The sequence below is a fragment of the Amblyomma mixtum genome, chromosome 7 (assembly GCF_055824585.1).
Source record: "Amblyomma mixtum isolate Tamu chromosome 7, ASM5582458v1, whole genome shotgun sequence".
In the NCBI taxonomy this organism is placed as follows: Eukaryota; Metazoa; Arthropoda; class Arachnida; order Ixodida; family Ixodidae; genus Amblyomma; species Amblyomma mixtum.
In genome coordinates, this window is record NC_143018.1 from 131,192,160 (window position 1) to 131,215,306 (window position 23,147).

Here is a 23,147-nt window from a genome sequence, read left to right on the forward strand (position 1 = left end):
TGGCTGTACATCACGGTCTTCTTTTTCGTTCACGTCGGTGGGCTAATAAAGTACTTCGTTCCTTTTCCCATTAGATGGCTAACAGGGATCTCACTGGCCAAGTAAGGATAGGGGCATGACGGGATCGTTAGCGCATGTAAACGAAATAACGTTGGAATCACAGTGTCCCGAACAGAAGCACGAGACTTATACTGCGTCCAGGAATCCATCGTTCCCAGCATGTCATACAATGGAAGAGTGGGAGAAAAAAAAAGTTTATTTCTGTGTCACCTCGGACAGTGTTCGAACGAGCCCGGCCTCCGGGAGCGGCAGGTGACGGCCTCGAGAGCCGCCCCACGCGTGAGCCCCAGTTGTTCCCCTTGGTGCGGCGGGGACCTGTGGAAGAACAAAGCGGTGGCATCACGACGTGTAAACACAGCCTAGGCGCAAAGTTGTGATCAGGCTTATGTTGGACTCGCGAATACTTCAGCTCCAATGTGGCGCGTACTGCCGAGATTCCCGGCCGTGGTGGCTGCTTCTAGACAGAAGCTCGCAGTGCGAAAATACTCCTGTACATAGATCCTGGTGCGCGTCAACGGTCCGCAGGGAAACAAAACTAACCACAGACCTCCGCTCCGGCGTACCTCATAAGCGCAGCCCTGTCGAAAAACACGCCAGAAAATAATCTTGGACCCATTAGAAAACCTGTTGGTCCCCGGCGGCACTGTGGTCAAACCTAGCAGCTCCAGAATATGCGAGGCGGATGATCTACCGTATGGCCACCGATGTACCAAGGAAGCTCCACTAAGGACGAACCCTATATTATGGCGCCGTGAGCTATGCAGAAGACCATGTATGCTCTGTATGGGGTCACTGTGGGCGCGTGGAAAGGAATTCTAGAGTGAACGCGCTGTGGGCTGCCCCGCAGCTGTGTACGCCGTTCAGCCAAGTGATGAAAGGAATGTTGACCTCAAACATCAATTAAAAAAGCTTTTAACCAAGCTAAAATAAAAAGAAGCATGATTATAAATTACTTCTACTGACAACATATTATGGAACTTGTTTTGAAGGAGGCGCGTTAAAAACGGTTGGTTGGTTGGTTGGTTTATAACATTTAACGTTCCAAAGCGACTAAGGCTATGAGAGACGCCGTAGTGAAGGGCACCAGAAATTTCGACCACCTGGGGTTCTTTAACGTGTACTGACATCGCACAGTACACGGGCCTTTCGAATTTCTCCCCCAAAGAAACTCAGCCGCCGCGGCCGGGATCGAACCCGCGTCTTTCAGGCCAGCAGCCGAGCGCCGTAACCACTGAGCCACCGCGGCGGGGCGCTCCACTGTTAGGACCGTATAAAGTCTTCCGCCGCGTCGGCAACGCGAATTTTAGAGTAGTTCCTAATGGAAGTGCGGCCATGGGCGGCTACGAACTGATACTGTACCTTTGCGTGGCTCGAAATCGCAGCTCTCGCGTGACTGCAGTGCTTCTCACTCTGTATTTTAATCTACGCTCTCGTTCTGTGCATGATATTCTTAACTTTTTTTCGGTTTCCTCTCCTTATCCACTGTATTTATCAACTTTCCTCTGTGCTTTTCCTGTCGACATTTCCTTTTTTGCTTTTCAATTCATTTGTAAATATTTGCTTCGCACCAACTCGATGCTTTCGTTTTACGGTAGAGGGACTAATGCCACTCGCCTCACCGGCGCTACCTCCGCGCTGATTCAAGAAGAGGACTAAGAGGACACAGTCGCATTAGTGGCGGTTGGGCTGGGCTAGGTTTTTGGGAATCAACTCGGCCGCTCAGAGGTTTCCGTCTACGTCTGCGGCCGCCATTCTTCTGGTTAGTCACAATATTGATGGTCTCTCTTTTGGAATCGTGCCACAGAATGCGCTCGCTTCCACCCACAATTTGGCATGTATTGAACGTATGGGCTTCTATATGAAATGAACGCTACCAGTATATACATGGGGAGCCTGTGCTGACGTTTTCCGCGTGTATTGCAACGCCATAGCAAAAGCCAAGCGAGAGCAGCAAGCAGATTTCGTTGCACTCGGTGAGCTATCTGCACCGAGAGAAGCTAGGCAATAAATGATGTCTGCCGAACACGGGCCCCAAATCTTTAAGAGTGTACACTCGCGTTTGTAGCCGTGCAAGCGCCTGACAGCATCAGGTTTTAGTCGGCAAATAGAACAACTCCAGTGCCACCTGTGCCGAGGCAGATTCTTTATACTTTTATCTTACCTTCCCTGAAAACAGCTATCAGAATGACTTGCTTAAGAGACTGCGACTTGTGCGTCGATCGATAAAGCGAGTAAGTCACCTACATTGAAGAACGGCATTGGCCTCCAGCTGCCGTCGTGAACACGTGCCGTTTCTTCCTCTTAGCTAGACCACTCGATGAGATTATTTTTGTGCCCAGCCGACACAAGAATAATCCCGTGAAAGGCCAGGTACTTAGCTAGCGAGCATTAAAGAACGAAGAGTTATGTGGACAACCAGCCAGTAACTTGTTACAGAGACGCTGGTAAGCCTTTAACGCATATGCTTCTAAAAAATGCGGCACATGATTTCATATAATGTGATAACTTTATTGTACGCAATTTTTTTCATTTTCGGCGCCCTTGACAGTGCTTCTTCTGCGGTAAATATTTCCACTTCTTTCATAAAATCTATGCAGGATGACAAAGCATAGAATGATAGTGTGCCTCTGAGTGACGCCTTGAGTACATTGCGCCCGGCAGAGGGCTTGACGCCAGTCATTAGATGAAACCACCCCTAAATACGGCCTGAATAGAATGAGATGTATTAGCAGCAGCACTCAGAAGTGCAATTTTAAGCCACACATCTACTTGTGGGCAATGTAAACAGCTGTGCCATGGAAGTGATCGCGGTTGTTATCTTATCGAGAGGGGTGTGCACTTCCTTACGTCGACGAACGCCGGCTAACCATCGCCGCATCAGTACCACAACACTGCTCCTGAATGGCGGATATCCAGATGTTAAAACTGCAATTTCTGCTGCGTGGATTCAGTGCAGCGCAACTGTTGCGCTTGGACGAAGAGAACTTGCCGTGGTTGCCGCGACTTCAGGAACTGCCGCCCTCCGATGTTGGCGGTGCTTTATGAAAAGCTGTCCAAGCTGCTGATAGCGACGAATTCCGTCTCCGGCGGACAGCATGCTTGTGCACCTGGATGGCGCAGCGCCAGCGCTTAGATGTGTGGCGGGTCTTCCGTCTTACGACTGTGCCTACTTTTGATGAGTGTCCCGCTCTACTGAGGCTCATTGCGGCTGCTTTGGCAGTTGGCCAACTTGAAGCAACTATCGACTGGACAGTGCACAGAGGTGTGTTCACCGCCTGCCTGCTGAACAAAGAGCCAGACTGCCCTGTAGAGACGTACTGCGCCGTGTATGTAGCTCTCTGACCGGGGCGGCCTTTGCTGGCCGTCGACTGCCTGCGGGTCACCATTCAGCAGCGATTGCTGACAGCTGTTCTCGCAGCGCTGGGATGCAATCTACTGTTGCTGGCATGCGTGGATCACGACAACATTGACAACGTCTACCGCAACGGCTATCTTGCCCTGTGTGATGTGTCTGGCACACCTCCACCTGTGATTCCATGCAACATGTAATTCTACGGCGGCTGCGTGCGCTCGAAGTTCTGTCGCCTCGTCGGTTGAAGGCAAGTGTACGACATAAATTAGATTTTTTTTCTTCTCAAGAACCTTTTAGCTTTAAAATAATGTTAACAATGTTTAGAAAATACGCATTACGGTTTAATACAATATTCACATTAGTTTGGCATTAATTATTAGGAACTGTTTAGGCCATCTGGAATTTGTTGATCTGGAGCATGTTGATCTGGAATTTCTAAAAAATAAAAAATGTACACAGTCGACTTCATGCCGCCGCCATAACGCGGAACGCCTCTCGCTGATTCTTGTGGAACTATTGCGCAGATGCGATGAGAGCCGAAGGCAATTCCTCTAGATTCGTCGTCGGCTTCAGCCTGCTACTACAGCTGCTGGGGGCCGAAGCAAGCGCAGCGATCGACTGTAGCGGCCGGCAACGCCGGTGCACCCTCCTTCTGATTTCCCATGACCTCCTGGTTTTGATCCCATTTTAGAATTCTTTTTAGCCACAGACACAGGTTGTTGTTGTTGCCTGTATTTTTTTTTTTGTTGTCGTTGAGCGTTTTCCTTTGACTCTGCTTTCGCTTCACCATGTTGACTCTTAATTCGCTGTGAATTAAAGACGCATTCTGTGCTTATGAACTTCGTTCCTCCCTCCAGCGTTTGGCTGCACGACAGTGAGATTTTACTGGTAACTGGCCTTCAGAGATAAATTTGAGTGTTGCGTGGGCGCTGGTTGCACTTTCATGGTTGCTCATGCCACTGGGCTCTTGGCGTATTGGACAGTATATAATATGGCCTGTTTGAAAACGAAAATTTATTTGGTAGTTCAGCCCTTGTCCTGCGTTCTTGTGTCTCTCTTTGATTCTTGTTGGTTCGCGCTGCCGCTTTCCCCGATTGTGCTGAGCTGGCCGAGTGCGGCTCGTCTGTCTCTTCTTCCTTTGTACTCATCCCTTTGTTGAGCTGAATTTTCCAAGGTATCCAAACGCTATGTGAAGAAATTCGGAACGCCCCGTGGCACCCTTAGCAGAGGCAAGCGCTTAGAAAGAGCCAGCCGAATGTAGTAAAAGTGCCTGGTTTCAGCCGGTCGAATGTGCAGCGTGCCTCTTAGCGCACAGAGCGCTCTGAAACAAACAGCATCAGATACTATCAGCCTCTCTAATAAAGGAACAAGCAAAATGTTTACTGTGAGATTCGCTGCAAAACACTGAGCCTTCTGCAAGCAGCTAACTTCACGTGGATTGCTTTGAACATTTCAAACAGTGCGATAACTGCAGAAAACAACCGCCGGCCGTGCGCAGCTTAAGGAACATACTTGGAGATCACGGAGACCCAGTGGTGTGCTTCGTGCGCATGCAGCCACTCTCGTCAAGTTTGCCGACTCGTTCTATGATAGAGCACTGATCTAGCGAACAGTCGTAGCTCGAGTGATATTAATAAAATAACCCAAGATAGTACAGCTTCTTGCTCCCTGCAAACCGATGAAACCGCAGATAGTTTTTTTCCTCACCGTCTAATGTCAGGTGCGTGACCACTGCCTCAAAAAAAATCACTGAGGTACCCCACGATAAAGTAATCAGTGGGCTCGGCTGCACTCTACGTGGTCGCTAATAAGGAAAGTTGTGTAGGAGAGCGGCCTATAGATTGAGCACACACCCCCGACCTGCCTTGTTGCACGATAACGTGAATAGTCCTGCGCGCTGGTTGCCTGTGTTTCTTCGCGATTGGGGCGTCCAGAGTAGCCCTTTGAACTACTGCCAGAGCTCCTGCTGCTGTGGTTTCTTTTCGTTAGCAGCGTACTTCGTGCAGCAGCCGAATCGCATGACCAGTCATATTTCAAAACGCGAATTGGTCGGATGGAACGGTGTACGTAAGAGAGAAACTTGTATATAGTGCCGATGAAAGTTGCCAGTGAACAGCGCTCCAGCGGATTAAGGGGTAAGGTGGACAACACAGTGATATTTGACGTGTAGTATGTATCATACATGAAGGGAACACGGCAACGCGCGGTCCGCGCTTCTCTGAGCTGCAGCGTCGCGAGAAGGCCAGAGTTGGAGCATGTGCAGAAAGCTCAAGAGGCGGAACCTATAACGCGTTTTCAGGTCCGTCGTCACGCTCCTACTTGGCGGTTCACGCTAATTTTATCTGACAATATCAGACAGAGAAGCAGGCGACGCCGCACAACAAAACACGACGACGTTCCTAAAGCATGACCATAGTTAATGCAAAGTAACACATTCCTAGCAAAGCAGTGCCACGGTAAAAGTATAAATACGAAAACAAGTAGAATTATTAGAAAGCAGCAGCAAGAACGAAAATATTCCTGTAATTCACAAAATCTTCGAGAGACGTTAGTTCCCGTTATGATATCGAAACTGATAGGATGCCTACCTATCAATTACTGGCTTTGTAGAGAGAGAGAAATGAATTTTACTTTGGGGGAAAACTGGAGAGGTCGGCCTGCAGCTGGCCATGGAAATAATCGAGGCTTCATAGATCTCCAAGCCTTTTTTATATGGATGGTTTCCTGAACTAATTTTTCCAACCTCTGCAGTAGTAGAGCGGCAACCTGGGCTACATGACGGATGCTCATCTTGAAAATGTGGTCACTGCGCCAGAAAACACGCCCAACACAAACAGAAGTGCACAGAAGTAGAACTTGTATGCTACATTACTGTTATAGCGCCCGGCGACGCTATCAAGCGCCGGCGCTGAGATCGGCGTTACAGCGCGTGCTATAAGAAAATAAAGATGGACAGCGCGTGCTCGGAGCGCACGCCCGGCACGAGCAGTTCGGAACTAGAAGCCTGCCACGCTGGTCGTCTCTCTCTGGTGCTCCGCTGCGACACCGCAAACCCTCAACACTGTTATACATGTTACGCTGCGTTGCTGCGTCAGGTACACCAACCAAGGGGGACGGGCGTCGTCAGGCTTACTATTCCTTTTGAACGCTCCCCCACCTCAAGTGTACAGGAAACGCACACTCACAATTGAATTTTATTCGATGAAAGTAGATATATCATCATCATCATCATCATCCTGACTACACCCACTGCAGGGCAAATGCCTCTCTCATGTCTCTCCAATTAACCCTGTCCTTTGATAGTTGCGGCCACTGTATCCCCGCAAACTTCTTAATCTCATCCTGGCACCTAGCTTTCTGCCGCCCCATGCTACGTTTGCCTTCTCTTGGAATCCACTCCGTTAGCCTTAAGGACCAGCGGTTAGCTTGCCTTCGCATTACATGCCCTGCCCAAGCGCTTTGTTCCTATTGATTTCAACTAGGGTGTCATTAACACGCGTTTGTTCCCTCACCTACTCCGCCCTCTTCCGACCCCATATCGTTACACCTATCATTCTTATTTCCATAGCTCGCTGCGTTGTCCTTAACTTAAGCTGAAACCTCTTTGTTAGCCTCCACGTTTCTGCCCCACAGGTGAGTACCGGTAAGGTACAGCTGTGTTAAACTTTTCTCTTGAAGGATATTGGCAAACTGCCATTCATGATCTGAGAGAACCTGCCATACGCGCTCCACCCCATTCTTATTCTTCTTGTTATTTCCCTCTCGTGATCCGGATCAGCGGTCACTACCTTCCCTAAGTAGACATATTCTCTTACTTCTTCGAGCACCTCGCTACCAATTGTGAACTGCTGTTCCCTTGCTAAGCTGTTGTATATTACTTTGGTTTTCTACATGTCAATTTCTAGCCCCACCATTCTGCTCTGCCTGTCTAACTCATTGATCATGCTTTGCATTTCATGTCCTGAGTGGCTTAGCAAGGCAATGTCATCAGCAAATCGCAATTTACTCAGGTATTCTATATTAACTCTGATCCCCAACTCTTCCCATTTCAGGCCCCGGAATACCTCCTGTAAGCAGGCGGTGAATATCACTGGCGAGATCGTGTCTCCCTGCATGACACCTTTTCGTATTGCAATTATATATATATATGATGATATACATATATAGATGATATATATGCGTGATCAAAAAGCACGTGGGCAAGGCTATCAGTTAGTTGCGGTCAGTTCTTCACGTCCAGAAATTGCACCTCACAGTCTAAAAGTGCAACGGAAGGATCGATAGCCCAAACGCGTCGTTCTTCTTTATAACATAGGGTTCGAACAACTGTAATGTACCACGTCACTGTGCCTGTAAATAAATTTTGTGTTGTCTAGAAGCAGAAGGCCCAACTTTTTCAGTTTTTTTTTCGCAGGCAAAACAATGTTTCTCAACGTGGGAATTCTCACCAGAAGACAGATTGTCAAAATCTTCCTTCACCATCTTTCATACAAAAAAATTCAGTTGTCAGTCTGCCCGCATCCCTTCCACTTCTCTTGTGCTGTCCGTGTTTTTTGTGCTGTTTCCTTGTTTTCAAGAGGAACGCCAGCTCTTTCGCTCTCTCTTTGAAATGCCAATCCATATTGACAAATATAGGAACCGCTGTGTGACAAATAAACTTCGTGCACAGTGCCTTTTGCGCCTTTCTTGGAATCCGCAGTTCGTCATTATCTGCATTTGTAGTTCTTTTTCTTGAACACGATACGGATGAATCTGATAGCTTGCATGGTGCAGGAGACAGCATTTTTGTGTTGTGTCTCCTTCTCACCTTTCTTAAATTATTCGAAAGCTTGTGAAGCAGAGGATCTCATATAGACGCTGCAGTTTTGGTCTACAGGAGCTGATTATTTTCAGTCAATCAATCAATCAATCAATCAATCAATCAATCAATCAATCAATCAATCAATCAATCAATCAATCAATCAATCAATCAATCAAATCTTTATTTACATCATCCAGATCATCTTTATTTACATCATCCCTTCGAACGCTTCGCTTGTGCCTCAAAGCTATCTCTCCCGCCATGATGACTGGGCTTTTTTTTTTTCAAGCATCTTCAATGCTGCTTAGTTGTATGCGGAGTTGCAAAGGGTTGTATGAGGAAAACACTCAGAATTTCAGTTACATAGGGGACAAATATAACAAAAACTCGCTTAAAGACTATAATAATGAGTTTTTTTTCTGGCGTCCTGTGGCGAACAGAGAATAAAACTAAACCTATGTTTTGAAAATAACGACGGAGATGCATGCGCAGCCTAAAATATTTTAGAAAGTGCAAAGCGTGTTGAGTCCAAGCGTTAATAATAACACGTAGTTCTATCCTTTTCTTTTGTCTAATTCTATGATTAATTTCTCTAGTACTTGGTCAGCAGCGCACCACAACTTTGACCATCCATATAAGCTTGTGCTGTAATGGTTTTGTAACTTCCACTGCCTGGATGTAATAAAAGCTAGGTGGTCGCAGTAGCTTTACTGTGCAACTAGAGCGCTTGTCTCTCAGTTTATTTCAACTAGCTGTTGCTATTTATTGAAACCCGGGGCTGAGGCATCCACCGAAAGTGAGGAAATTCCCGCGCCTTCCATTTTTTTTTGTTGCATGCGTACTACTGCCAGCTGTCACTGAAAAATATTCGAAGCGTCGCAGGTTGAAGCGTCGCAGGGTATTGGTTGCGGGTTGAGAGCAGTCAAGCCCTCAATTTAAGCCCTCGGTTGCGTGCCAACGTTTGCAAGGCATTTTGCCTTTATTCCGCGTGCCTCCTTTGTGTGCAATAACTTCAAAAACGAACGATTATGAGTTTAGAAATGCGGTCGCACCCTTAAAAAGAAAAATAAACCATGCGCTGACACAGCGAGAAGCTGATTGTCCGCGTAAATACCTTCATTAAATAAACTAAAATTAATTTTTAAAGGTGATTACGATAATAAATACAGCAAAGTTTGAGCGCACCTTTATACCGTTTCGATTTTGTGATATATTCAGGTAAAACACTTGAGAGACACGTGTAAATTGGTACAGTTCGAAAAACAATCTTTATTTTCAACACAAGTTCTTTTGGAATGAGGACAGGGGTCCTCTGGAAGGAATCAACGTGCCTTTGGCACTACGAACTCCTGTGTGCTCTCTGCGGCGGCTATGATCGTGTGCTTCGCAGGCGCGAACGGTAGGATTCTCTCTGGGTCGGCCCTGAGCCTCTGCTCGGGCAGCTTGTTTACGACCAGCGGCAGACGAAGCATGAGACTATTTTCAATAGTTATGGCACTTGCCGGCTGATGCCATTGTCCCTAAGGATTTAATGGTGCTTGCTTACTGCGGAGAACTGGCCAAGACACAGGCGGCGACCACAAGATGGAGAACAACGTGTTCAGGTAAAAAAATGACTGCAGATTAAGTGGTTTAAATTAAGAACAAATCGCAAACTGCGAGGTCGGTAACTAATTGTAACTAATGGAACCGGGGACATACGTGCACTGTTTGGGATGCCTTGAGTACTTATTAATTTTAACATTAATAGCCATAAGAGGGAATTCAGAAAGATTTTCGGATGGCAGCCATTTTGTACCTAAATCGAAACTGAATGGTGGAGAACACAACAGGCAGCTGGTGTTTCCTCACATATCTCCCTGTTCTTTTCGAAACCGCACAGTATTTGGTGATAACGATGATGTGCAATGCACTTAGCAAGTGTGTGCTGTATTTTCAAATCCAACTGACACAACAACAAGTGTGCGCTGCAGTTTAACACCACGTGTGATCGGTTGTGAGAATACGTGTCCGCATGGCGGAATAGCGTGGGTCCAATAGTTAGTCGTATACAGTACTTTGCGGCGGGCATGTGTTGTGCAATCGTGGATTAGCGGACAGACGACAGACGAGAACTAGGTTCGGGAATCCTCATCAATCAAGTTAATGCTGGCAACATGAAGGAGTTGTAGAAGTATTAACGAGAGGATGACAGCTATCGCAACTAGGCTTAATAAAGGGTACAAGCTGATGGTGGTGGAGGTCTACGCGCTTACATCCAGTCATGATGACCAAATTGTTCAAAGATTCTCTGAGGACGTGGCATCGGCAATGAACAAAGTAAAATCACAGTACACTGTACTAATGGGCGGCATCAGTGCGAAGGTAGGCAAGAAACAGTCCGGAAGCCAGCCAGTAGGCGACTATGGCATAGCCTCCAGGAATAGCATGGGAGAGTTATTAGTAGAGTTCACTGATAGAAATAACTTACGCAGCAACAATATCTTCTTCCTGAAAAGAAAGAACAGGAAGTGGACGCGGAAGGACCCCCATAGTGGAATAAAATTTAAATATATTTTATACTATGCGCTCGTCCTGGCATCGTACAGGATGTGGTGGTGCTCGGAAAGGTGCGTTATAGCGATCACAAAGTGGCAAGGTCTCGAATTAGCTGAGACCTGAGGATAGAATGAAAGAAATCAGTTAAGCGAAAGCCGATTAACGAGTTAGCGGTAAGAATTAAAGTAGAAGAATCCAGGATATCGCTACACAACAGATATTCCGCCCTAAATCATGAAGACGATCTTAAACTTCAAACAATCTACGATAATGTCACGGTTATTATTAGGGAGTGCACAGTAGAAGTAGACGGTAGGATCGTTAGACAGGATACCGGTACGCCATCTGAGAAGAAAAAAAGTCTGATATAGAAACGCCAACTGGCAGAGCTACGAAAGTTAATAAATTAGCCCAAGGTAGCCGACAAAAGGAAGTTTATAACAGAGAAATAAAGCGGGCTCTCAAGAACGCAGGTACCCTCAAAAGTGGTGAACAGGAAACTAGGCAAAGGTAAAAACCAGATGTATGCGCTAAGAGACGAAGAGGGCAATGTCACTAGCATGATGGATAAGATAGTTAATGTAGCCGAAGAATTATACACATATCTATGCAGCCGCCAATGTAATCAGAGCGGTAATGAGAGTTGCAGGAGCGCATAGCAATGGGACATACTGCCAGTAACGATATTGGAGGAAAAGAAAGCCTTATGAGCAATGTAAAGGGGCACGCAGCTGGTGAGGATATGGTAACAGCCGACCTCTTGAAGGTCGGCTGGTTAAGCGAGAAAAACTAGCCACACTGTAGACCAGTGCCTTATGACCTCGAGCATAGCTATAATTTCTATGCTACTTACAATGTATAAGTCCTAATGAATGCGGTACAGTGTTTTAGTGTTTAAGTATGTTTCAATGTTTAGAAAGAGCAGGCCAGTCTCAAGTGCGAAACTACCTTTCGCTTCCTTTTCCTTGATTTGCGTAATGTAAGTAAGAAATAAAGAAAAAGAAAAATTTGAAGAAAACTAACTATATCTTAATTGATAAGGAGACGTCTACGTCTTGAAAAATTTTACACTGATCAGCTTCCTGCCCGTCGCCTACAAGGTATGTATACTGATGATAGGGAATTTTTATGGCGCAAGGGCATCTGCAAGGTTTTTACGAAGTTAATCACAAATAGAATTACTGCAACCTTAGATTTCAATCCACCAAATGATCAGGCAGGCTTTCGTAAAGGGAACTCCACATTAGACCATATTCCCAATATAAATCAGATGATAGAGAAATGGTCAGAATATCACCAACCCCTATGTATAGCGTTCATTGGTTACGAGAAAGCATTTGACTGAGTAGAAATCTCAGCGGTCATCCCGGCATTGCGGAACCAGGGTGCAAATGAGTTTTATGTGAAAATACTGGAAGATATCTCTACCGAATGCACAGGTACCATAGTCCTTCATAAAGTCAGCAATAACACTATAGTAAGAAAGGGTGTTAGGCAGGGAGATACGATCTTGCGGATGCTATTCACTGCCTATTTACAGGAGGTTTCCAGGCCCGAATTGCGAACAGTTGCGGACAAGAATTAGTAGAGAATACCTAAGAAATTTGCGATTCGCTGACGACATTTCCTTGCTAAGTCACCCAGGAGATGAGCTGGAAAGCATAGGCAATGAGTTAGGCAGCGCAGAATGGTGGGTATAAAATTAATATTCACAAATACAAAGTAATGCTCAACAGCCTCGCTATGGAACCGCGAGGTGGGCGCATATGGCAGGTTCTTTGAGGTCACGAATGCAGGTTACCAATATCCCTCAAGAGAAAATCATAGAGCAGCTGTATGTTACCGGTACTCACCTATGGGTCAAAATCGTGGAGGCTACCAAAGAGGACTCAACTTAAGTTAGGGAGAATGCAACGAGCTACGGAAAAATGTATGATTTGTGTAGTTTTGAGTGCCATGAAGAGAGCATATTGGGCCAGGGATCAAAGACGTGGTAATGACATCCTCTTAAAAATCAAAAGGAAGAAAAGGGCTTGGTCAGAGAATCTTGTTGGTAAAGCTAGAAACCATTGGTCCTTAAGGGTGTGGGAATCCTGGCTTTCCGCCGTTGCCTCTGCGCGGCTGTGCCGGCTTCCCGCGTTGTTTCTCCTCTTTCCCTTGCTCCCGCCTCAGGCGGTGGAGAGGCGGCTAGGTGACTAATCGCTGTCATTTGGCCACAGCTCCGCCCCGGCTCCCCAACGGCCTTTGCGATTGGTGCCTTTTGGCGGGATTTCGGGACCCGCCTTGGCGGCCGCGTACCGCGCGACTGTCCGAGCGGGGCCCAGAGAGAGATCCCTCCGAGACAGCGTAAGGTGCGTACTACTGTTTGTCCCTGCCGGCCTTTGCCGCTCGGACCAGTGCATATACTCGAGCTCGCCCGCACGTGTCCTCTGACCTGCAGCGGCTCGAGCCTGTCCAGCGTGGTCCAGCGACCTCCGACAGGCGTACCTTGTGTTTATTGCCCACTCTCTCTCGCAACCGGCCCAACGGTCGACACGAGAGAGAGATCACAGCACTGTCGCGGGGACATTCTCCTGCAGCGGCGTGCTAGCGGCGCGCATTGCTCGAGTCGCTTCGTGCGCGCAGCGGAGCCTTGCTCCTCGCGCGCCCCCGGGACGGGGTGACTATTGAGTGCGTGTGTACCTGCTGAAGGACGACGTGAATAAACGCCTCCTTTGTGAACTTGGAGGACTATTTCTTTGCGGCGAATCGCTCTCCTCGCAGCGGAGGTTGAGTGCACTGCATCTGTGTCCCAGTGTGTGTGTAGTGACGGCTGATCGGGGCCCTTGGCTCGCGCGAAGCTCGAACCCGCGGTGGTTTGTGGCCTGTGTCCACGTAGAAACCCACAACTGGCGCCCAACGTGCTAAGTGATTGGCGCTTACGCCTTTGATGGCACATTAGCCGAGCAGGTCGCCTTGCCGCTCACGCTTGCGCACCATGTCTAACACCCCCAGCAGGGCACTCGGCAGCTACATGTCGGCTTCCTACGGGGTTGTAGCGTCGTTTTATCCGCTGGCTGCTGTTCCTTCGAATAGCTAGACACCGTGGTTTGCCGCAGCCCCCATTGGGGTCTACGGCGACACAATCCAAAATGTCGACCGCGCGGCTCCCATTGGAGCTGTACCGGAAGCACCCTGCGGTGCATCCGCTGGTCACATGCCTCAGCTGTGTAAGCTTCCGCCCAGTGCGAAAGCAGTTCGTGTCACGCTGCCGCAACCGGCAGTTTCGAACAGCAGCAGCCGTGCCCCGCGAGCAGTCAATTCTGCTGTGGGAACGGTGAGGCGCTGGCCCGGTTCCCTGTGGAAACCAGGCCGCTCATCGAACTAGGAGCCTTGCCTCCCTCGTTCGTGCAGCCCGCCCAAGCCTCCACTAAGACAGGGGTGCAGTCGCTGAGGCCGGGGGCTCCATTGAGCCAGATGCGGAGAAACTTCGAGCCATACTCGAATTTGCCGCGCCCAAGGACGTACGCGGCCTGCGCCGTTGTGTGGGAATGGCCAACTTTTATCGTCCTGTGCCCGCGTGCAGGCACCCTTGACCTAGCTCTGGGGAAAGACTATCGCGTGGCGATGGGAGCCCGAGCAAGAGCGATCCTTTCGCCTCCCGTCTAGTGCCATTGCCGAGACAGCGCAGCTCAGGCTACCCGACCTGACCAGACAGTTCGTAGTCCAGACTGACGCGAGCGATCTGGGTTTAGGAGCAGTTCTCCTACAGGAATTCGGTGGCATGCTGCAACCGCTGGCCTTTGCCAGCCGCTCCTTGCTGCTCTCGGAGAGGAATTATTCCGTGACCGAGAAGGAGTGCCTCGCCATCGTGTTTGCACTGCGCAAATTTGACGTCTACCTTGATGGAACGCAATTCGTGGTGCAGACAGACCACAGTGCGCTCAGTTGGCTGATGCGGCTCCGTGAGCCTACGGGTCGGCTGGCGCGCTGGGCTCTCCTGATACAGCATTACGACTTTTCGGTGCAGTATCGAAGGGGAGCACGAACGTGGTAGCTGACGCGCTATCCCGTGCCCCACTCGACAGCGGCACCTGGACGCCGGCAAGCGGAGGGGGCGAAACAGCGGACGAGCCGCCGGGCGGCAAGGAGGGGGAGCCCGCAAACGGGTTAACCCATTCCGCTAACCAGGCAAGCAGCGCTTCGCAAAGCGGACGAGAGGCAAAGCTCTTCGTGAGCGCGTCGGAAGTGCCGACGCGAACGGAATTTTTGGCTGCAAACCTGAGTGGGGACGAGACCAGGCTCCCCTCTGGGATAACTGGAATCGTTTTCAGCCCTAAAGAGCTACTGAAAGCCCAGCAAAATGACCCCTTTTGTCGCGAGGTGAGCGACGGTCTCAGGGAGACGGAGCGCCGTGACGCTACTGGTATTGTAGCGGGCGCAGGGGGGCAGAAGCCAGCGTGTGTCGCGGCGAACCCCGGGGAGTCATATTTGCTGGACCATGATGGGCTCGTGCTGATGTACATAGCCACCGATGACGAGTCCATCGACCCGTTCAAGGTGGTTATCCCCAAAAGTCTAAGAGGCGCACTTTTGCGATTCTCTAATGACGAACCACTGGCCGGTCATCTGAGTGGCGCCAAAGTTTTTGCAAAACTGAGTCAATCGGTGACGTGGCCCGGCATGAAGCGTGACATTTTCCGCTATTGCCGTTCCTGCCATGTCTGTCAAGCGGTGAAGTCACGGGGTGGCAAGCCGCCTGGAATGATGAAACCGATTGACAGTGTGCGTCCGTGGCAGATGGCCACCTCCGATTTGATGGGGCCTTTCCCCAGGAGCAAGCAGGGGTTCATTTACCTGAAGGCCTAAGCGTCACAGTGTGACGAGCTTGCGCCGGTACCCATTGGTATCAAAGGCAAGCGCAAAGGCACAACAGGTGCTGCGGAACGCAAGCGTGCGGAGCACCGGTACAATCTGAGGCGACGGTCACCGGTGTGATTGATGCCGGACGGCGGACTTTTCCGCAACCGAAGGCACGCAGCCTCAGCTAGCTGGCGAGCTTTCTCGTCAGGCCCTACCCAGGCGAAGCACGGTGTGTTATTTTTTTTTTTGATTTTGCAGCATGCTCAGTTCCAACCTTGTGTGTTTATCAGTTTATTTATTTGTTTGACTCAGTTTCTAGCCACTTTCGTTCCCCGCTTGTTCGTCTGGTTTTGTTCTAACTTACCGAGATGTACATAGGCAAACTTCAGCCCGCTCGTGCTTGCTCTTATCTTCCAGAAGGAATAGATTGGATTAGGTGTCGTTTGCACGGCGCGCCTTTTCTCATTTCCGGCCCGACTGTGGGTGGTTGGCTCGTTAAGGAGCCGTGTGTCGCGGTGCGAGTTTTGTGCGGCCCGTATGGAGGGGAAGTTGGCGGGGCGTTTGGGGCGATCGGGGGCGGAAAGTGCACCCTTTTACCCTCGCCGCGGCGCCTCTGGACGCTTCTGATGAGGGGACCGTTGTCGCCGACCAGCGTCCGCGCACGTGCCGGTGTATGCGTGTTTGTGGCTGTGCCTGTGTGCGCGCGTAACCATGAGCCAAGGCGACGCCTGTGAATTGTGCCGTTGTGTGCTTCTGCGTGAGCGCGAGGATGAGAAGGACCCCTCGCTGTGGCCAAGGTTACACATCAGGACGCCGCCGAACGTCCTCGCCCGTTTCAGCCGGCGTGAAAGGGGTGCACTAACTGGCTTGTGCCCGAACGTGATGTCGTGCCCAAGGGCGCGAGGTTAGTGCTCTGCCGCGGCCCCGTCGTCATCAACGGAAAGAAGACCGCCATCAGTCGTCTGCCCTCCCAACCCGTTCAACTTGAAGTCTGCGAGCGGTGAGTCGCCGACCGGCCCACTGGACCGCGCCATCGAACTTTGAGGCTGGCATCCACCTGTCACATAGTTGTACAGTTGAATTCACATCTCCTTGTGTACTATGTATATAATCTGCAAGCTGTTTTATTTACTGAAGCGTATGCCAGTGTTTGCTGGTTGCCTAGCTTTCCTTTGTTTGTGTTTTTTCTACGTTGTTCTGGCTGGAACTGAAGTGTAGCTAGTTTTTTTGTGTATTCATTTCTTTATTTTGTAACTGAAGTGTAGCTTATTTTGTTTTGTGTATTGATTTTTTTATTTTGGCCGCGTGCTTTGCCGATGGGTAGGAGGGCATTTAAGGAGAGGGGGATGTGGGAATCCTGGCTTTCCGCCGTTGCCTCTGCGCGGCCTTGCCGGCTTCCCGCGTTGTTTCTCCTCTTTCCCTTGCTCCCGCCTCAGGCGGTGGAGAGGCGGCTAGGTGACTAATCACTGTCATTTGGCCACAGCTCCGCCCCGGCTCCCCAACGGCCTTTGCGATTGGTGCCTTTTGGCGGGATTTTGGGACCCGCCTTGGCGGCCGCGTACCGCGCGACCGTCCGAGCGGGGCCCAGAGAGAGATCCCGCCGAGACAGCGTAAGGTGCGTACTACTGTTTGTCCCTGCCGGCCTTTGCCGCTCGGACCAGTGCATATACTCGAGCTCGCCCGCACGTGTCCTCTGACCTGCAGCGGCTCGAGCCTGTCCAGCGGGGTCCAGCGACCTCCGACAGGCGTACCTTGCGTTGATTGCCCACTCTCTCTCGCAACCGGCCCAACGGTCGACACGAGAGAGAGATCACAGCACTGCCGCGAGGACATTCTCCTGCAGCGGGGGTGCTAGCGGCGCGCATTGCTGGAGTCGCTTCGTGCGCGCAGCGGAGCCTTGCTCCTCGCGCGCCCCCGTGACGGGATGACGATTGAGTGTGTGTGTACTGCTGAAGGACGACGTGAATAAACGTCTCCTTGGTGAACTTGGAGGCCTATTTCTTTGCGGCGAATCGCTCTCCTCCAAGCGGAGGTTGAGTGCACCGCATCGGTGTCCTAGTGTGTGTGGACGGCTGATCGGGGCCCTTGGCTCGCGCGAAGCTCGAACCCGCGGTGGTTGGTGGCCTGTGTCCACGTAGAAACCCACAAGGGTAACGGAGTGAATTCCAAGAGAAGGCAAGCGTGGCGGGGGGCGGCAGAAAGTTAGGTCGGCGGACTAGATTTTAATAAGTTTGCGAGGCTAGGGTGGCCACAGCGGGCGAAGGACAGGGTTAATTGGAGAGACAAGGAAGAGGCCTTCGCCTTGTAGTGTTCGTAGTGGGGCTGATGATGAAGATGATACGTAAAACGTTTGGTGAGTTAGCCGGTTTGATTTCAATGGAATAAAGAAAAAAATTGTGGCAATGACATAGTGCTCTCGTGCAGTGGTCAAAGAAGCTGATCTTTTTGCGCCGCCGCTCGTTCGAATCTGAGTCGAAAAAAATGTTTTGCATTCTTTTATTTAATAAAAATTTGGCTAGGTTCCACCGATGACGAAATAGTGGCTCAACCAACAAACGGCCGCTTAGTAGCTGCGCTATAACAAACTTTCGATTCCGTGCACTCTGCCCACATGTGTACACCTTACACAAAAAGGCGGTGAAATTCTTGGAGTGTTTCATTTTGATAAAATTTTATTAGCGGGCGTCTCGTCCACACACATTTCTTGAAATTTTCAAAATAAATACATGCGACTGTCAAATCCGGGACGATGAGCATAGGCCCTGAATCTCTTTATGGTAACCTGTATAGCAGCTGCGTAACGCATTCCATCCGCGAACGGCCTAAACTACCATCTGGAACTGATGTGTCCTCCCCCCCCCCTCCTTCGGCTTGCACACATGACAAAACTCCTCAGGGAAGATATCTGTGAAGCCTCAGAGCAGCAGTTTCCCAGAGATCACAGTTTCACAGAAATGAATTCATTTTCATCACCGTGTAAAAGACGTCAACACAGAGCACCCTCGCTTTTTTGGCGAACTATTTGTAATAAATGTGCGATTTGCTGGAGCGCAGTCTGCGGTCAGTCACTCGCTATTACGATTCTAAAGCTGAGGTAAAGTGGTACTAACACATCCCGGTGATCATCCTCGAATATTGATTTGACAGAATATTTGTTACAATATTTTCTCTTAATTTTTCTGTGGTTCATTGTCTCTCTCACGGCAACGAGTGCTTTCAGCGCGTGCTGTCTACCTGCGACAAGTGCGGAGGTAGCTTCTCTTCGAGGGAGGGAGCACCGGGAGTGGCACTGGTGAAACCACCACCCTGATTAACCTGTGATGCAGCACTGCAATTCGAATGAAGAAGACGAGTTCCAGTAGTACTGCAGTAAAGAGGAGCTGAAACAAGTGCACCAGTGCCTGTACTCCAGCTAGGCCAGCTGTGCTACCGCTGTTTGTGCAGGCATGAGAATGAGGTTTATCAAATAAAAGAGTTTTTATGGCTCCATAGCGGACGCCTTGTTATTAGCTTAGTACTGAAATAAAAGCTCCGGGAGCCAAGTAAGCTAATTTGCGCTAGTAAACCTGAGCTCCGAGGAAGACCTTCATAAAAAATTTAATGTACTTGTTAATTCTTTTAAGTTGAGACTTCAATGTGCACGGAGATGAAAACAGCCTCTAAACAGCATAATTATTATGCATCCACCTTCCTGCGCAGATTGCACAGTGACAGTGCCTAAACGCCTGAAGGCAGCACAAAATGCGCATCTGGGCGTCACCTGATGTACTTGAGCCGTGCCATTGAGGCACAACGCTTTGCACGAGTACACGCGTACTCTTTGCTTTAGCACGAGACTTATATCAGCGTCCTCTGGGGATGGCATGTCTCTCGACAGCGTCGCTCAGATTGGTATTTCCTGAGTGTACAACGGTTAAGAGGCTGGTGGCTATAAGGCTGAGATCTTGGCGAGTTGGTATGCATTCATACTGGCGAACAGCGCAAAAAAGGCGGGACAACAACAAGACAAGCGGTGACTATCAACTGGGTTTATTGAAGGGCGGAAGGGTATATATACAAAAACATAACACAAAGAAGTAAGAAGATAGTGTGAAAAGGGCCGTGAAAATCAAAACTTATGTCACATGTGAAGTGATGTAAGCCAATTCCTTGTTGCTAAGTGCCACGGAAAGGGAAGCAAGGGAGCAAGAAAGGAAATCGGAACAAGACGGCGGGCTTCCGCGCACAAAGTTCCGCTGCAAAAAGTGCAAGTGCGCACCGGAGTACAAGAAAACCGAAGTTCTGTTCCGCCATAAAGATAAGCTCACGCGCGAAATAATGGAAGCGCATCACATCCAAAGGCAAGGTGACGAATGCATCAGCAGTCCTTCCGTGGCACTTAGCAACAAGGAATTGGCTTACATCACTTCACATGTGACATATGTTTTGATTTTCACGGCCCTTTTCACACTATCTTCTTACTTCTTTGTGTTATGTTTTTGTACATATACCCTTCCGTCCTTCAATAAATCCAGTTGATAGTCAGCGCTTGTCTTGTTGTTGTCCCGCCTTTTTTGCGATGTTCGGCAGTATTGTGGCCATAAGACTGCTGTTGAATTTCTTAAAGGAGCTCCCAAGCACCTAACAAGAGCAATAAGTCACAAATCCATACATTGTCTGAACTTTGACAACTGAACTGAGAAAAATAACACACTTTTACATCCACCAGAGGCCCGAGAATCTTGGGCGAAAATTGGCGAGCCCTTTCCGGCGCCTTTTTACATTCTCTGGATCTCGTCCGTATCACGTGTGTTGCACGGCTGCTGCAGAGCATGTGCATGGCTATGGCAGGTGCTCCCCAGAGAGCAACGTAGGAGACAGGCGGGTCACCTTGGTGACGTAATCTTGCGGCGTCTTCACAACCTTCCACCGGATAGTGAGGAAGCTCGCCCCCATTGCAGCCGTCAGTTAAATTAATAATTGTTCGCCCGGGAAGAGCAACCTGTTACACAAGGCTTGCCACTGGGAGCACCTGACATCGGAGTCAGCGTCGCGTCGCTTAAATGCTGCACCACGGCGCTAGGAGGGATATGAGGATTATCAGGTATCGTAATTAAACCATTACGCTATCCCTTCGTACCGTGAAGGTGTAGCCTAAGTATCCCTTCCAATATTCTTTTTTCATCAAGTGTGCATGGTTCTTCCATCGCATCCAACAAGCGCACTCCGTATGCATGGGGCTCCATGCACCCGCGCCTTTCGGGTCAGCAGCCGAGCACCGTAACCACTGAGCCACCGCGGCGGCATACTCTTTCACCGCCACCACATCCACTTTTCTAAACTGATTCCAGTAGAAAGGAGGGTTTTGGCACTAGAACGCGATACTCCGTTCACTATTCAACGAAAACCAAGATCTTTCAAGACACGATACCATCCTAAGCGAGATCCCTTGCGTTAATTTCTTCACGTGCCACTATTAAAATATGTCCTTGGAGCAACATGGCGTGTGTCTTGGCAGGATGTGCGAGGCTTCCGCAATGAAGGCTCAAGCAAACGTGTGTTGACTAATGCTCTGATTTTTCTTTCGACAGTGCAATGAACAGTGCCGAAACATGGGCATAGACGGTTATTTTCATACTTATTCAACTTACGAGTCGGTTATCAAGCGTTCTTAGTGAAAGCGACCCATCATATTTAGTTCGTCAGATTATTTTCAATGTCCGGCCGATGACGACGACTAAGCGGCTTTGGCACCTGCTCACGGCTCGCACTAGTTATGAGCTGGAGAAACAGAGAAACAGAAAAAAAAAACTATCTTTGGTGGGGGCCGTAGAGCCCCTAGTCCATGTCTCCAGAGGCCTCAGATGTCACGCGAGCCCGGTTGATAAGCTTGAGCTGGCCTTCCAGGCTTCTGCAGCGTCCTATAATGGAGCTGTTTATCTTTGGTGCTAGCTGTGTTTGTCGGCAAACTCTGATGTGATATAAGGTAGAAGATTCTTAGCATTCCGCGCATTTCCGATGTACCGGCTTGTCGAGCGTGCTCACGAGGTAGAGCATGGACTGGGCTCGTCCAATATATTATCCTGTATACCACCGCATGATCTAACGAGAGGCTACTTGCCTATGGGCGAAGTTCCAGCCTAATTAAATAGCTAAACGAGCACAACGAGTACGTGAAAGAGGAGGGCACCATGCTCCCTCCTCCATATCCACATCTCATCTCACAACAACCCCGAATTCGTCGTAATTCAAACCAACGTGCTCCTTACCTCGCACAGACTGTATTTATTCGGCTTCCGCAGAGGACCCAAACTGCCCATATTGTTCTCATCAGATCGCAGACACCGAGCATACATATGCTTTTCACATGCAACGCACTCCTTACCCCTCCGCCCCCCCAACACGCGCACACGCACACACGCGCACACGCACACACAACCTGGAGCGCTTGGCAATACTCGGTGGCGCTGGATAAACAGCGGGCTCTAGCCGAAAGGTGACCCACCCTCTGGGGTCTTCATCTGGCTCCGAAATAAGGCTGTTCTGACTCACTGACTGAGTCTCACTCGATTAATGAGAAAGACGGAGAGGCTGCCAGCTGCTCGTTCATATAACGCTGCGCAGAGAACGGTTCAACCTTGGGGCTGCACATGGGTTTTGAGACACGCCGCAGTGGAGGGCTCCAGACTTATTACGGATGCCTAGGCTTTCTGAAAGTGCACTGACATCGCGAGCCGCGCAGACGTTTTGTCATTACGGCTCCATAAGCACAATGTCATCGGCACTGCCGCGATCCTATCCCACATCCATGTTCGGAAGACAAACGCCATGGCCACTCTTCCAACAAAGGCAGCGATGTTGCTGTTCATACTTAGCTGCTGCCTTTCATTTTTTCACACTCGCCTTTTTGTAACGTGAGTTAGCCCGGATCTTTATGTGATTTTAGTAAGTTTTGTTCTATATTGTCTTTATCCTTTCCGCCTTCCGACGACGTTGCGAGCTACCTCTGGCAATTGTACAGGATTAGCCGGCTGGGCAGAGAACTGCTGGCAAGCCATCGTGTCGGCTTTCGAAGCGTGTCGTTATAGAAGACCTTTCGGTACTTCAAACGAGGGGCGCCTGTGTTTGGCGCTTCTTGTTAGTCGGCGTGAACAGTGGCCGCCAAGCAGTTAATTTTGCCAGCTGTGCTGGCGACGTTATTCAGCCCATCATTTTAGGATTCTACATCGGAGAAGGCGGCAAAGTGTCGAGCCTCACAAGGGCGGCGGCGCTGGCCCGGGCCAGCCTGGTCGTCGCAGCAGGGCAATACTTCGGAGCCCGTTTGACGGCGGCAGGGTGGCAGGTCTATTATCAGCAATTTGGTACTTGCGCGTGGGTAGCCAGAGAGCGTATTGCTGACTTCCAAGTACGCGGTGTTAGATAGCGTGCGTAGTGTTGTGATTCGCGGCCAACGCAGAGGGCGGGGACGAGCTCTGAAGGGGGACGGCTGCTGCCGGCCCTGGGTTTGAGCCACGGTCTAGATTGTTGAACATTGTTTTGGAATGATATAACTGCGGTGGCTGTACGTAATCATAA

At 49.6% G+C, this 23,147-nt stretch overlaps 1 long non-coding RNA gene across 1 annotated transcript in view; it reads right to left on the bottom strand.

The window, feature by feature from the left end:
* Nucleotides 1-236: 236 nt before the first annotated feature.
* Nucleotides 237-23,147, bottom strand: part of LOC149337604 (uncharacterized) — a 41,296-nt gene continuing 18,385 nt past the window's right edge. Inside the window, exon 2 of the long non-coding RNA XR_016284410.1 lies at nt 237-375. This is a non-coding gene — a long non-coding RNA (uncharacterized LOC149337604). The remainder of the gene's footprint in view (nt 376-23,147) is intronic.